Here is a 15,733-nt window from a genome sequence, read left to right as displayed (position 1 = left end):
GAATAAATTTGGAAGTATCTAGGTAGTTGGCAAAGCATGGAGAATAAAATTAGCTGGTGTAATTGAGAGTGATTAATTGGGTGCTACCTTAGTCAGGATTTCTTTGAAAAGAGCCTGTTTTTTTTTTTAACTTTATCTGGTTTTCTTCTGAGGAGGCAGGTTTCTTAACTGCCTTATGAGTGGTCAATTTGGGTCAATCACTCCTCTTTGAGTTCCAATCCATATGATTGGAGAGGGCTGATCTCATGCCCTGGTCTCAGGGTTGGGCATGACCCAGATCATTGCTTCTTTTCTGGTTGGAGTAATTGGTTTGAAGAAGGGCCTGGTCTGTGCTAGGCCAATGAAAGATGTGACTAGGAAATAAAATTATCTTTTCTTTGGCATTACTAAGGGTAAAGATAATGCACTATATCTAGGGCTTCTGGCAACTCTCTTTGCTACTACTACATGGCAGGAGCCTGCCTGAGAATAAAGCCAAGAGAGAAAAGCAGAGCCAGGGGATGGAGAAAAGGATTGTGCCCTGCTGACCTCATTTTTTCCATGCATTTTCAGTCATGTATGTCAATAAAATCCTCCGTAAATATTTGCAAGTGCAAATTAGCTCAGAGTAATTTGAATTGGGTGTCACTTGCAACCAGAAGAATCCTGACCAGTACAATTGCTAGACTGTACTAAGTGCATAATGTGTTGTGGATGCCATGCTAAATTGTTTCTATACACTGTCTTGTTTCAGCCTTCCAGTGCCTTAGAAAGGCAGTATACTGTAACTTGTATCCTGAACTCAGTCTGTTTGGATTTAAATATCAACTCTACCTCTTTCTGTGTTGTATAACTTCAAACAATTTAATAAAACTTTCTGTACTTCTGTTTGGGGGCAGGAAAGGGGAGTATTAATAGTTCTTTTCTCAAGGTTTTGTGATTAGTATATGACATATGGGCCAGAGAGTTTATTTTATCCAACAGAACACGTTCCAGTAGCATCAGAGTACTGATTTGAACTGAGGTCTGTATGGTTGGGTACCAAATTTATTTTCCTAACCACTATGTTACAATTTCAATAATAACAAACAATAAACAACAACAACAGTAACATTATTATAATTCTAACTAAATACTTTTTGGTAGGCAGTTTTCATGTCATTTTTAAATCTTCAAAAACTCTGGAAGCTAGTATTATCTCAATTTTTTAGATAAGGAAAGTAAGGCTTATAAGTAACTTGCATAAGGTCAGTATAGCCTGAGCCACTACATAATCTATGCATTGTCCAAGGCCAGTTGTGCAACATGGTTTCCCTGCAACAGGGAAATGTAAATGTCAGAGTTTGGTTTCATAGTAAGCTAGGCTGTGTCCACATTTATGTTCTTTAAGCAGTACTGTCGTTAGCTGTTCCTGGTGTTTCAGTTATCTACATGGCTAAACCATTTCCCCATCTTATAGGCCAATTATTTTTGACCCTAGACATGATAGGGTCAGGGCTCACAGATATATATGAAGTCATCTCACATTAATAGGAAGAATTCATAGTCTGTACAGTACAAAATGAGATCGTAGGAGTCAGGGTAACAAACTATAGCCACCACATTTAATGTTCCAGGCATCTGAAACCCTAGATTATCTCACACATTTTGACAGCTCTTATGACAATATAATATAGTATACCAGGTTTCAAAGTTAAAATTCAAATGTTTTAAGACATATACTAGAGCCCTAGCCAGTGTTGCTCAGTTGGTTGGGCATGATCCCACAAAGCAAAAGGTCGCCTGTTCAATTCCCAGTCAGGGCACATGCCTGTGTTGTGAGTTTGGTCCCAAGTCAGGGTGTGTGTGAGAGGCAACCAATCAATATTTCTCTCACAAATGAATGTTTCTATCTTTCTCCCTCCCTCCCCCTCTCTCTAAAAATAAATAAATACAATGTTAAAAAAGACATACACTAGGGTTCATAAAGCAATCAGTATAATTCTGTCTTAAAATTGAAAAGATTATTTAGCCTTCTAGCAGCTGTGAGATAATTTCAGTTGCACAATAAATATTAGCTAACAAATAATTTGAAGAACATAATGAAAAAAAAAGTCACAGCAGATCTGTAAATCGAAGTAATCAACCATGGGGTATTTATTGAGTACTATAGGAAGTATAATGTCTTTCCAGACTTTCTACAGATTCTCCATTTAAACATTGTCCTGCTTGTTCTCATGATTATACTTTTACTTCTCAGATAATGTGTTCTGATTCTTGGTTCAGAAAATACAACAATAATTATTTCAATAGGTATTTAAGTAGACTATAAAATCTGGTTCTTTCTTTTTTTATATAAATTACTTTATTGTTGTTCAATTACAGTTGTCTGCATTTTCTCCCCTCCACCCCATTCAAACCCATCTCCCTCCCTTTCTTTTACCCTCCCCCTTGGTTTTGTCTGTGTCTTTTACAGTAGTTCCTGAAATTATATCTGGTTCTTTAAGTTTAGAAAAGAGACACACTCTGGAAGACTGGAAGAAAAGTATGTTGCATCAGTCATTTTCAGTTTTGTGTCAGTTCTAATGATCCCACTAGCTTTTTCTTCTAAAGGCTAAGTATTCCTATGTCATCTGATTGTTAGTTATAGTACTGAATTTTTAGCAGATATTTCACCTTCTTCACCAGCTTTCTCTAGGCACTCTATAATTAATCAATTTTGCTCTTAAAATGTGGCACCTGAAGATAAAAGACATATGTTCAGGTGGATAAGGTCAAACTGAGGAAAGTAATGCCATTAAGTTCTGTGATCTAGACACTCTTTCCTATTAGCTTAAATCTTACATTTCGATCAGCATATCTTGTCCAGATCTATGACATAGTTGGTTCTATGGGATTTATCGTCAATCTACAAAGTGGCTTTACCAATTTATACTCTAACCAGCAGTGTTTGAGAATTTTCCCACATCCTCCTCAATACTTGGTTCTGTCAGAATTTACAATTTTTGCCTGTCTGAGGGCAGAAATAGTATCTTATTTTTATTTTAACATTGTTTTCTGAATTCCTAATGATAGTTCAGGGTTTTCTACCTTAAGTTTCCAGTTTCCATTTTCCTATTGGATTTTTTGTTTTCCTCTTGGTTTCTAGGAGTTTTTCATATATTCTGAACACTGAAATTTTTTGTTGAAAATATTTTCTCCCAGTATCTGACTTGTTTTTTAACTTTATACTCTCCTTCTTTTAACTAGCTTTCCTTATCCCGTATGTCAGAGCATCCCATATACAAAGTATATTTGGGTGGGTCAGATTTAGGCAGCAGTTTATTTATGAATAGCCCATGAGCTACATTTGTTTTTCATTTTAAGAGTTAGAAAAATATGTGACATAGACAGTGTGTGGTGTGTAAAACCTCAGTTATTTTACAGAACCCTTTAAAGAAAGTTTGTGAGCCCCTACCACTGATTATAAGCGTGTTCTCCTAACATTCATTCTAAGAGCTTTAATTATTTTTCATATGTAAATCTTTAAAGCTCTTATCATTTATTTTGATATTTGAGAAAGGAATCTTTTTTAAAAAATGGGAACCAATTTCCATAATATAATTCATTGAATGGTTTGTGCTTCCTTTTTGATTTGTATCACTACCTCTCATATGTTCATATACTTTCTCTCATATATCCATAGGTTTGAATCTATTTCCAGTTATAAATTCTGTTGTACTCATTTACTTATCCATCTCTGTACCAAATATCATATTATTAATTACTACAGCTTCATAACTAGTCTTTATATGTGGTAGAACTAGTCTTCCATGTATGTTTTCCTTTTCAGAATTGTTATGGATATTTTGACCTCCATTCTTTCATATGATGCAGTTTAGAATTAGTATAATTAGTTCCATGAAAAACCCTGTTGGGATATTGAATGGAATTGCATTAAACTTACAGCCAATATGGGAAAAATAACATCTTAACAATATAGTCTTTTCAAATTTATTTCTAAGCATATCATAGTTCTGATTTTTTTTGCTATTATAAAATAGTATTTGTATTATTGCATTATCTAATTGGTTATTGCTGATGTATAGTACTGTTGTATACTATGTTGATTTTGTATTTAAGAAATTTGATTAACTCTTCATTAGCTATAAAAATTTGTCTATAGATTCTCTTAGATTTTCAATGTTAAAAAGTTTTCAATTATAAATAACAATTTATTTTTTCTAATTCTTTCAAATCTTTTCTGATATATTAACTAGTGTATCCACTAATACACTGTTTAGTGATAGATGTTAGCAGAAATTTATGTTGTATTCTGATTTCCCTGGGCGTACTCTTAAGTTTCACCATTAGGTATGATGTTAGATGTAGAATTTTGGTATAATGTTTTATCATTTCTTTAAAAATAGATTCATTTAAATATTATCCACATAATTTTTTCTATTTTGTGAAATCTTTTATATTAGCTATTTTATTTTTTAAAATAAATATTTATTTATTTACTTATTTATTTATTTATTTTTAGAGAGAGGGAAAGGGAGGGAGAAAGAGAGGGAGAGAAACATCAAGGAGTTGTTCCCTCTCATGCGCCCCCTACTGGGGACCTGGTCTGCAAGTCAGGCATGTGCCTTGATTAGCATTGAAGCAGAGACCCCTTGCTTCACAGTCCGGTACTCAATCCACAGAGTCACACCAGCCAGGGCCTTATATTAGCTATTTTTAGCTACTTGTTTGCTATTTTTCATGACGCTCTTTTCCTCCCTGCTCTGAAATTTTAGTTTACAAGCTTATGCTGTGGGGGGGCTTTCTTATGTTATTTTTAAATTTTTTTTTCTTTGATGAGTGTGGTTCTCTGCTTGCTCTGATCTGATCTTTTTATGTCTAGGAATTTTACATTTGTTTCCACCAATCCCACTAAACTTTTCAGATCAAAACCGGGTTTCGGAGGAAGATGGCGGCCTTACTGTAGGCAGCGTTTTTCTCGGCTTCTGTGAAGAGGGGGGAAACTCGCGGATCGGTGGAGAGGCAGAGCAAGTGGGCTGGGTTGCCGAATCACTTTTGAAAGCAAGACATCAGGAATTATTGCACTCACTGGAAAACCAGACGGTAAGGAGACTGCTGCAGGACAAAAGGGGCCCAGGGATCAGCACGGGGTCTAGGGGTGTGCAGACCCCAGGCCCGCCCGGTGCTCCGGGCTCTGCCCCAGGGATCCCGGGAGAGGGAAGTTGCTGCTCCCTCCCTCCCCCGAATACGGGGGTGAGCAACTCCAGGGGAGAACGGGTTGCTAGAAGGAACAGATTGGCCAGTTGGACTGAGAAAAAAATCGCCCAGGGAATATAAAATCCCGCCCAGAGGCCGAGAAGTGAGAGCCTCTAGCCAACAGGACCAGGGGCATCTTTAGCCCGGTGGAAGTGCAGAGCGGTAGTGAGCACAAGCCGGCCGCGCTCGGCTGGCGCCCCATAGGGAGGCAGGAATCGCGCGCTGCAATCCCAGGAGGGACGAGCGGCTTGGCGCGTTCCTTCAGTGGTGGCCCAGAGATTTCCAGCCAGCCCGACCGGAGAGCCGGGAAAGGTGCCAACATTCCCTCGGAGAGCCGTTTGGCGGGGAACACGGAGCTGGAAACGGCTGGGCTCCCGCACCTTCATCGGGAAGACACTCTCTCGCACCAGTGTGTCTTGGAGCGCCCCGGGTACCTGACAGACTTGCTGAGTTCTGGTTGTGAGAGAGAGAAGCATTTCAAAGGCCCCTCAGCCAGCTGAAGCTAGCAAGATCAGAAAAACTGGTCTGGCCAGTTAGAAACCAACAAGAGGTTTTTTTGTTTGTTTGTTGTTTGTTGGTTTGTTAGTTTTTTTGGTTTTGTTTGGTTTTTTATTGGTTTCTCTGGCTGTTGTTGGTTGACTGATTTTATCTTGTGTTTTATGTGACTTTTTTTTCAATTCTCATTATTTTTATATCGCAATCCCTTACATTTCTCTTCCATTCAACCTAATATTATTCTTTCCACTCCAAATTTAGCTCTCCTGCACCACATCTTCTGCTTTTCTTTCCTTTTGTTTTAATCTTGCAAGTTTCTGTAAATTTGTATTATCTTTTTCTCACTTTTACGACATTTTTTATTTTAATAATATTTTGGTACTCTTTCTCTTTCTGTATAATCTTCTTTGCTTGGCTGGTTATACTGTCATTTGATAGGTTCCCCCTGGTATCTCAGTCACAAGATATTGATAAGTTACTATCCTTCATCTGCGTTCCATTAATACACTTCTCAAGGTTCTATACTCTTTATTCTTGTTATCTAGACCTCATCGATTCTGCCACAAGACTGTCACTTTACTATTACTGCTAGTAAGACCTAGTCTATACAATTGTAAATGCTTCTCAATACCCCTACCTGATCTCAGCCCACTTTGCAATTTTCTGAACTATACTATTGTGGGAGTTGTCTCTATTCTGTTACTCACTACTCCTATATACTAATCTTTAGTCCAACCCTACCTTAGAAGCTGACCTCCCACAGCCTCACAGCTTTCTAGATCCAACTAACAATCCTCTCGTCCCCAGTAAGAGTCTTACCTTCTTTCCATCCTTTCTAAAACGTGGATAGGGGGGTGGAGGATCACGGCTACACTATAAGGAGCCAAAGGATAACCCATCTCTTCTCTACTGGCTGCTAAAGTAAATATCATAGTATACTATCTTGCTGTTTTAAACCATTTTGCCTTACTCCTCCAACTGATCCCAAAAAAGAGTAGGGGGAAGCTGTGACCACCAGGATACACGAAGGAGATTGCACCACTGAAACACACAAAAAATTCTACCACAGAAGTTCACACCATAAATACAGGGAACCAGAACAGTTCAAATTAACAAACAAAAAGAACAAAGAAGAAACCCATGAACAATGAGAAAACAAAGAAACAACCCCCAACTGAAGGGAAACGAGGAAGCCTCAGGAAAAATGCCAAATGAAATAGAGGCAACCCAACTATCAGATAGTGAGTTCAAAACAATGATTACCAGGAAGTTCAATGAACTCACAATGAGCTTTCAGAAATTAGAGGGAAACTACATCAATCTCACTGCAAACTATATAAACATGAAAAAGGAAATAGAAACTCTCAACAAAGGTCAAGAGGAAATGAAGAATACAATTTCTGAACTGAAGAACACAGTAGAAGGAATGAAAAGCAGGATCGATGAAGCAGAAGATCGGATTAGCGAGCTGGAGGACAAAGTAGAAAACAGCATCCAGAAAGAGCAAGAAAAGGAAAAGAGGCTCAGAAAGAATGAGGAGGGATTAAGAGAAATGCAAGACAATATGAAACGCAATAATATCCGTATAATAGGGATACCAGAAGGTGAAGAAGAAGAGCAAGGGATCGAAAACCTGGTTGAACAAGTAATGAAGGAGAACTTCCCTAATTTGACGAGAGAAAAAGTCACACAAATCCAGGAAACACAGAGAGTCCCAATCAAGAGGAACCCAAAGAGACCCACCCCAAGGCACATCATAATTAAAATGACAAAATTTCAAGACAAAGAGAGAATCTTAAAGGCAGCAAGGGAGAAGAAGGAAATAACATACAAGGGAGCCCCAATAAGGCTAACAGCTGACTTCTCAATGGAAACACTTCAAGCCAGAAGAGAATGGCAAGAAATACTTCAGGTAATGAGAACCAGAGGTCTGCAACCAAGGCTACTATACCCAGCAAGGCTCTCGATCAAGACAGAAGGCCAAATAAGAAGCTTCCCAGACAAAAAAAGTCTAAAAGAATACACCTCGACCAAACCAGCTCTGCAAGAGATTCTAAAAGGACTGCTTTAAGGAGGAGAGAAGAAAGAGAGAGAGAGAGAGAGAGAGAGAGAGAGAGAGAGAGAGAGAGAGAGAGAGAGAGAGGAACACACATACATAAAAGACAATGAATAAGTACCTATCAATAATAACCTTAAACGTAAATGGATTAAATGCTCCAATCAAAAGACATAGAATAGCTGATTGGATAAGAAAAAAATGACCCACATATCTGCTGTCTACAAGAGACCCACCTCAGGATAAAAGACCTACACAGGCTGAAAGTGAAGGGCTGGAAACAAATCTTCCAAGCAAATGGACAAGAAAAAAAAAGCTGGGGTAGCAATACTCATATCAGACAAAATAGACTTCCAAAAAAGGTCCATAAAGAGAGACCCAGAAGGTCACTTCATAATACTCAAGGGAAGAATCCATCAAGAAGACATAAATATTGTAAATATATATGCACCCAACATAGGAGCACCAAAATACATAAAGAAAATCTTAGAGGACTTCAAGAAAGATATGGACAGCAACACAATTATAGTGGGAGATTTTAACACCCCACTATCAAAAATGGACAGATCTTCTAAACAAAATATCAACAAAGATATTGTGGCATTGAACAATACCCTTGATGAAATGGATTTTACTGATATATACCGAGCCCGCCATCCAAAAGAAGCTAAATATACATTCTTTTCAAATGTGCATGGAACATTCTCAAAGATAGACCACATGATAGGACACAAAACAAGCCTCAAGAATTTCAAGAAAATTGAAATCATACCAAGCATTTTCTCAGACCACAAGGGACTGAAGCTAGAAACCAACCCGAAGGAAAAAAAACCCAAAAAACACTCAAAATCATAGAGATTAAATAGCATGCTATTAAACAATGAATGGGTCAAGAATGATATTAGGGAAGAAATCAAAAGGTTTCTGGAAACAAATGAAAACGAACTCACTACAACCCAAAACTTATGGGACACAGCCAAGGCAGTCCTGAGAGGGAAGTTCATAGCAATACAGGCCCACCTAAAAAGGTTAGAAACTTTCCAAACAACCTAACCCTACGTCTACAAGAACTCGAGGAACAACAACAAAGACAGCCCAGAGCAAGCAGAAGGAAGGAAATAACCAAGATCAGAGCAGAATTAAATGATATAGAGACTAAAAGCACAATTCTAAGGATCAATGAATCCAAGAGCTGGTTCTTTGAAAAGATAAACAAAATAGACAAGCTTTTAAGCAGACTCATCAAGAAAAAAAAGAGAGAAGACCCAAATAAACACAATCAGAAATGAAAGAGGAGAGATTACAACAGATACCACAGAAATACAAAGGATTGTAAGAAATTACTACGAAGAACTGTATGCCAAAAAAATTTGAAAACCTAGATGAAATGGACAACTTTCTAGAAAAATATAATCTTCCAAAACTCAATGAAAAAGAAGCAGAAAGTCTGAACAGACCAATAACAACAAAAGAAATTGAAGCAGTAATCAAAAAACTCCCAACACACAAAAGCCCGGGACCAGATGGTTTCACAGGAGAATTCTACAAAGCATTTAAGGAAGAGCTAACCCCTATCCTTCACAGACTATTCCAAAAAAATCCAAAAAGATGGGAGTCTCCCAAACTCTTTTTATGAGGCCAACATCATCCTAATTCCAAAACCAAATAAAGACACAACAAAGAAAGAAAACTTCAGGCCAATATCACTGATGAACATTGACGCTAAAATCCTCAACAAAATACTGGCAAACCGCATCCAACAATACATTAAAAAGATTATACACCATGACCAAGTGGGATTCATTCCAGGGATGCAAGGATGGTTCAATATTCGCAAGTCAGTGAATGTAATACATCACATAAACAAAAGCAAAGACAAAAACCACATGATCATATCAATTGATGCAGAAAAAAGCATTTGATAAGGTACAGCACCCATTCATGATAAAAACACTCGGCAAAGTGGGAATAGAGGGAGCATTCCTCAACATAATAAAGGCCATATATGAGAGACCTTCAGCCAACATCATTCTCAATGGGCAAAAATTAAAACCTTTTCCATTAAGATCAGGAACAAGACAAGGCTGTCCACTTTCACCACTTCTATTCAATATAGTACTGGAAGTTTTAGCCACAGCAATCAGACAAGAAAAAGAAATAAAAGGCATCCAAATCGGAAAGGAGGTAAACAAAACTATCACTGTTTGCAGACGACATGATAGTATACATAGAAAATCCTATTGACTCTACCAAAAAACTGCTTGACCTAATAAATGAATTTGGCAAAACAGCGGGATACAAAGTCAATATCCAGAAATCAAAGGCATTTCTGTACACCAACAATGAAACAGCAGAAGCAGAGATCAAGGAAAAAAATCCCATTTGAAATAGCAAAAAGAAAAAATAAAATATCTAGGAATAAACCTAACCAAAGAGGTAAAAGACCTGTATTCAGAAAACTACACAACACTGAAGAAAGAAATCAAGGAAGACACAAACAAATGGAAACATATACCGTGTTCATGGATTGGAAGAATTAATATCATCAAAATGTCCATACTACCCAAAGCAATTTACACATTCAATGCAATTCCTATTAAAGTACCATTGGCATATTTCACAGACATAGAACAAACACTTCAAAAAATTTATATGGAATTATAAATGACCCCGAATAGCTGCTGCAATATTGAGAAAGAAGAGTAAAGTAGGAGGGATCACAATACCCAACACTAAACTATATTACAAGGCTACTGTAATCAAAACAGCCTGGTACTGGCATAAAAACAGGCACATAGACCAATGGAACAGAACAGAGAGCCCAGAAATAAGCCCAAGTCTCTATGGTCAATTAATATTTGACAAAGGAGGCAGCAATATAAAATGGAATAAAAATAGCCTCTTCAACAAATGGTGTTGGGAGAACTGGACAGCCACATGCAAAAAAAATGAAACTTGAGCACCAACTTACACCATATACAAAAAATTAATTCAAGGTGGATAAAAGACTTAAATATAAAACATGACACCATTAAAGTCCTAGAGGAGAACGTAGGTAAGAAAATCTCAGATATTTCACGAAGAGACTTTTTTAATGACGTGTCCCCTAGAGCAAGGGACATAAAGGAAAGAATAAACAAATGGGACCTCATCAAAATTAAAAGCTTCTGCACAGCTAAAGAAAACAGTATGAAAATTAAAAGAGAACCAACTGTATGGGAAAACATATTTGCCAATGACACTTCAGACAAGGGTCTAATCTCCAAAATATATAGAGAACTTACACGACTGTACTCTAAGAAGACAAGGAATCCAATTAAAAAGTGGGCAAAGGACTTGAATAGACACTTCTCCAAGGAGGACATACAGAGGATCCAAAGACACATGAAACGATGTTCAATATCGCTAGCTGTCAGAGAGATGCAAATTAAAACCACAATGAGATACCACTTCACACCAGACAGAATGGCCATCATAAACAAAGCAACAAACAACAAGTGTTGGAGAGGTTGTGGAGAAAAGGGGACCCTAGTGCACTGTTGGTGGGACTGCAGACTGGTACAACCACTATGGAAAGCAATATGGAACTTCCTCAGAAAACTAAAAATGGATCTGCCTTTTGACCCTGCAATTCCACTGCTGGGACTCTATCCTAAGAATACTAAAACACCAATTCAAAAGAACCTATGCATCCCAATGTTCATAGCAGCACAATTTACAATAGCTAGATGCTGGAAGCAACCTAGATGCCCATCAGTAAATGAATGGATCCAAAAACTATGGTACATTTACACGATGGAATTCTATGCAGCAGAAAGAAAGAAGGAGCTCCTACCCTATGCAACAGCGTGGATGGAGCGGGAAAACATTATGCTAAGCGAAACAAGCCAGGCAGTGAAAGACAAATACCATATGATCTCACCTTTAACAGGAACCTAAATAACAAAACAAAGAAACAAGCAAAATGTAACCAAAGACACTGAAATAGAGGACAGGCTGATGGTGACCGGAGGGGAGAGAAGAGGGAATTTAAGGGGACAGTGGGAAGGGTTCACAGGAACAAACTTAAAGGACACATGGTCATAGACTAAGGGGAGGGTGGTAATGGGAGGGAAGGGGGGTGGGTGGGAGGGGGAACTGGATTGGGAGTAAAAAGGAGAAAACTGTATATGAACAATGATTAATAAAAAGAAAAAAAAAACCGGGTTTCAACTTATTGGTTGGGGATCTCTCATCCTGTATGAAAATTGTAAGAGCTGGTTTTAGAGCAGAAGGTGGCTTTCTCCATCCCATCCCCTCTGGCAACAGATTGACACTGGAAACAGTCACTGGCAGTGACCCCAGAATTTTGTAGCCATATTATGAGGAGGTAGGGGAGGCTGTGCTTCAGATACCCATCTTCCAGGTACCCCAGTCAGTGGAGGGAGGTTTCAATTTCTGTTAATTCAAAAGACTTGAGCTCTGCGCCATCTATTTCTGCTTATAGTTTCAGAGACTAATGGGTCCAGATTTCGAGTTAAGAGATCCAACCACTCCTTATTAATGTGTAAAATCTATTTTCTACCCAGTAACCAGTGTTCCTGGGAAAATGTAATTCAGATCATGTTATTCCCCAAAGTTCTTACATTGGCCTACATGGTTCTATATGATCTTGCCCCCAGGTTATCTCTCTGATCTCATCTCCTACACCACTGTTCCTTTTTTCTTTGACCTCAAACCAAGTAGACCTTGATATCTTTTAAGTACACTAGGCAGGACCTTCTCTTAGGGTTTTAAAATTATAGTTCTCTCTGTTCAGTAATCTTTTCCCCAGATGTGTGTATGGCTCAAACTGTCTTTTCATTCAGATCTCTGCTTAAGAGATCTGTCAATTTCTTAGAGAAACTTTCCTAGATCCCTCTCTACTCTCTCACCTTGCTTTATTCTTCTCCATGGCTCTCCTTGTAATAAAGCTTTATTCATATTTACTTTCTATCCATTTATTTGAATGTCAGCTCCAAGAAAGCCAGGACTTCACTATAGTCACTGCTATATCCTCAGCATGGAATAGTACTTGGCACATAGTAAGGATTCAGTAAGCATTTGTTGAATGAATAAATAAAGTATAAAATTTAATCCTCAATTATTGTATGAGGTCATTGCAACTATTCCCAGGGCTTCAGAATCAATGAAGACATTAATATTCACAGAGGTTAAGTAACTTGCCTAAGGCTACATTGCTAATAACTGACAAAGCTAGCTGACTCTATTAAATGTCTTCCCAGGAAAAAAAGTTACCAAAATTTGATGATAAGAAATGGGTTAAGCAAGGTACCCTTAATCACCCTATTTGTTTTTCTCAAGATATAAATTAGTTATTGTCAACATATTACTTAAAAACCCTTTAATAATTTCCATTGAACTTATGATAAAATCCAAACTTTAAGCATGGCCTTCAAGGCCTTGCATAATCTCCAACTTTAACTAGCACCTCTTTTCCTCTCATAACATTTTGGCCATACAGACTCTCTTTCTATTTCTCTCAGACATGAAGTCACTACCTCCTCCGCCTCCATGTTAGAGTTTTGCATTTGCCGTTTCTCCTCGAGAAAAACCTCCCCAAGTTTTTTCATAACCAGTCTGTATTCACAGCTTAGTTCAGAGGATTTCCCTGATCATCCTGTCTAACCATCACCTTCATCACTTTCTATTAGAATATCCTTCTTTAGTTTCCTGGTGGCATTTAATGCTATTTAGAAATATCTCTTATTTTTATTTATTTATTTTGGTTTTCTCCTCCTGTTTCCACTTCAGTGTAAGCTCCCTAAAGATAGGAACCTTGTCTGTCATTTAATAATATGTACCCAGCACCATGAATAGTGACTGACATAAAGGAGGCACATAGAACTAATTATGGGATGATGATGATGACTTGTTATTACCATATAATATGTATTGTGTTGAGTCCTTTTTATGTATTATTCCTCAAAAATATAATGAGATTGATATAAATTTTAGATCTATTTTATAGGCAGTGAAACTAAGAAACAGAGAGACAATGATTTACCTAAAATGACACAGCTAATAAGTGGATATATAACATAAATCCAGACAATTTAGTTTGAGTGATAGTGCTCTTAACCTCAATCAAAAGTGAAAGTTGAGTGAATATTTTATCTCAGAATGGGACATGAATTTAGTAAAAATGCAAAGAAAGAATAGACATATTGACACTTTTCATCTCTGACATTGTAATTGTCACCACTGGAAGTCATATTTGTGACTTTTTTATATGTTCTTCATTTCTACTTAATATGTTTAAACTTTTAGGTTCTTGAACATATGGAATGCAGTTATAATAAAAGTGTCTTGCTTCTTATAAAAAATAAAGTGAAAGAGTGAATATATAATTTAGTAAAGGGTTTTCCACTCTCAATTGTCTTAGAATCATGATCATGCCTCCATGTCATATTCCAAGTTACAGTGGTAGACTTAACATTGGCTGGAATAATCAATTCTGAGAAGCACAGAGAAAAGTCTAGTGGAAGAATCTGTTGGAATTGAGCTTTATGTAATCTCTGGTTCCTCTTAGATTTGCCCATTCAAATTTCCAAGATTCCACAGTTTCCCAGTTGATATATCAATCTTATCTTGAGAAAGAGGGAAAATCAGAAATTTGGATCTTTTAGTGCAGCAATCTACATGTGAAATATTTTCTTTGATTAAACTTCAGAGACTTCAGTTAGTCATTTTTATCCTCCAGTTTCTAGTTTGACAACCCTAGATCTGACCTTCCTCTTTCTTGTCACTATTTATTAAACACTGCATGGAGTAATCATTTTCCATTGCATATCACACATGGGGTATTAACTGAGCTTATGCTAAGAGGGAAGAGACAATAGTCTGAAAACTGCTTTCCCAGTTCTTCACATGGATAGCTAGCTGCCCATCTAGGGAAGAATGAATCCTTACTAGTCTCTACCTTATCTTTTTAAATTATATTTTATTGATTATGCTATTACAGTTGTCCCAGTTTTCCCCCTTTGCCCCCCTCCACCTAGCACTCCCTACTCCCTCCAGCAATCCTCCCTGATTTGTTCATGTCCATGGGTCATGCATATAATTTCTTTGCTAACTCCATTTCCTATGCTTGCTCTTAATTTTCCCCTCCCTATTCTGTAACTACCAATTTGTACTTCTTAACCCCTTCACCTTTTTTACCATTCCCCCAGACCCCTCTCCCACTGGCCACCCTCCCAATGTTGTCCATATCCATGATATTTTTTTCTGTTCTGCTTGTTTGCTTAGTTTTTTAAAAGATTCAATTGTTCATAGTTATGTATTTATTGCCATTTTAATGTTCATAATTTTGATCTTTTTCTTTTTCTTAAATAAGTCCCTTTAACATTTCATATAATAATGGTTTGGTGATGATGAACTCTTTTAGTTTTACCTTGTCTGGGAAGCACCTTATCTGCCCTTCCATTCTAAATCATAGTTTTGCTGAGTAATCTAGATTGTAGGCCTTTGCTTTTCATCTATTTGGATACTTCTTGCTAGTCTCTTCTATCCTGCAAAGTTTCTTTTGAGAAATCAGCTGGAAGTCTTATGGGAACTCCTTTGTAGGTAATTATCTGCTTTTCCCTTGCTGCTTTTAAGATACTTTCTCTGTCTTTAATTTTTTTTCATTTTAATTATAATGTGTCTTGGTGTGGCCCTCTTTGTGTCTATATAGTTTGGGACTCTCTGTGCTTCCTGGACTTATATGTCTATTTCCTTCACCAAATTAGGGACGTTTTCTTTTTACTGCTTTTTCAAATAGTTTTCTATTTCTTGGCCTTTCTCTTCTCCTTTTGGCACCCCTATGATGTGAATGTTGGACCTCTTGAAGTTGTCCCAGAGGCTGATATTACTATCCTCATTGTTTTGGATTCTTTTTTCTTCTTGTTGTTCTGATTGGTTGTTCTTTTTGCTGCTTTATATTCC

Source organism: Phyllostomus hastatus, unplaced genomic scaffold (genome assembly GCF_019186645.2).
Source record: "Phyllostomus hastatus isolate PE091 unplaced genomic scaffold, TTU_PhHast_1.1 phas_contig_90, whole genome shotgun sequence".
NCBI lineage: Eukaryota > Metazoa > Chordata > Mammalia > Chiroptera > Phyllostomidae > Phyllostomus > Phyllostomus hastatus.
This window is presented reverse-complemented; position numbering follows the sequence as displayed.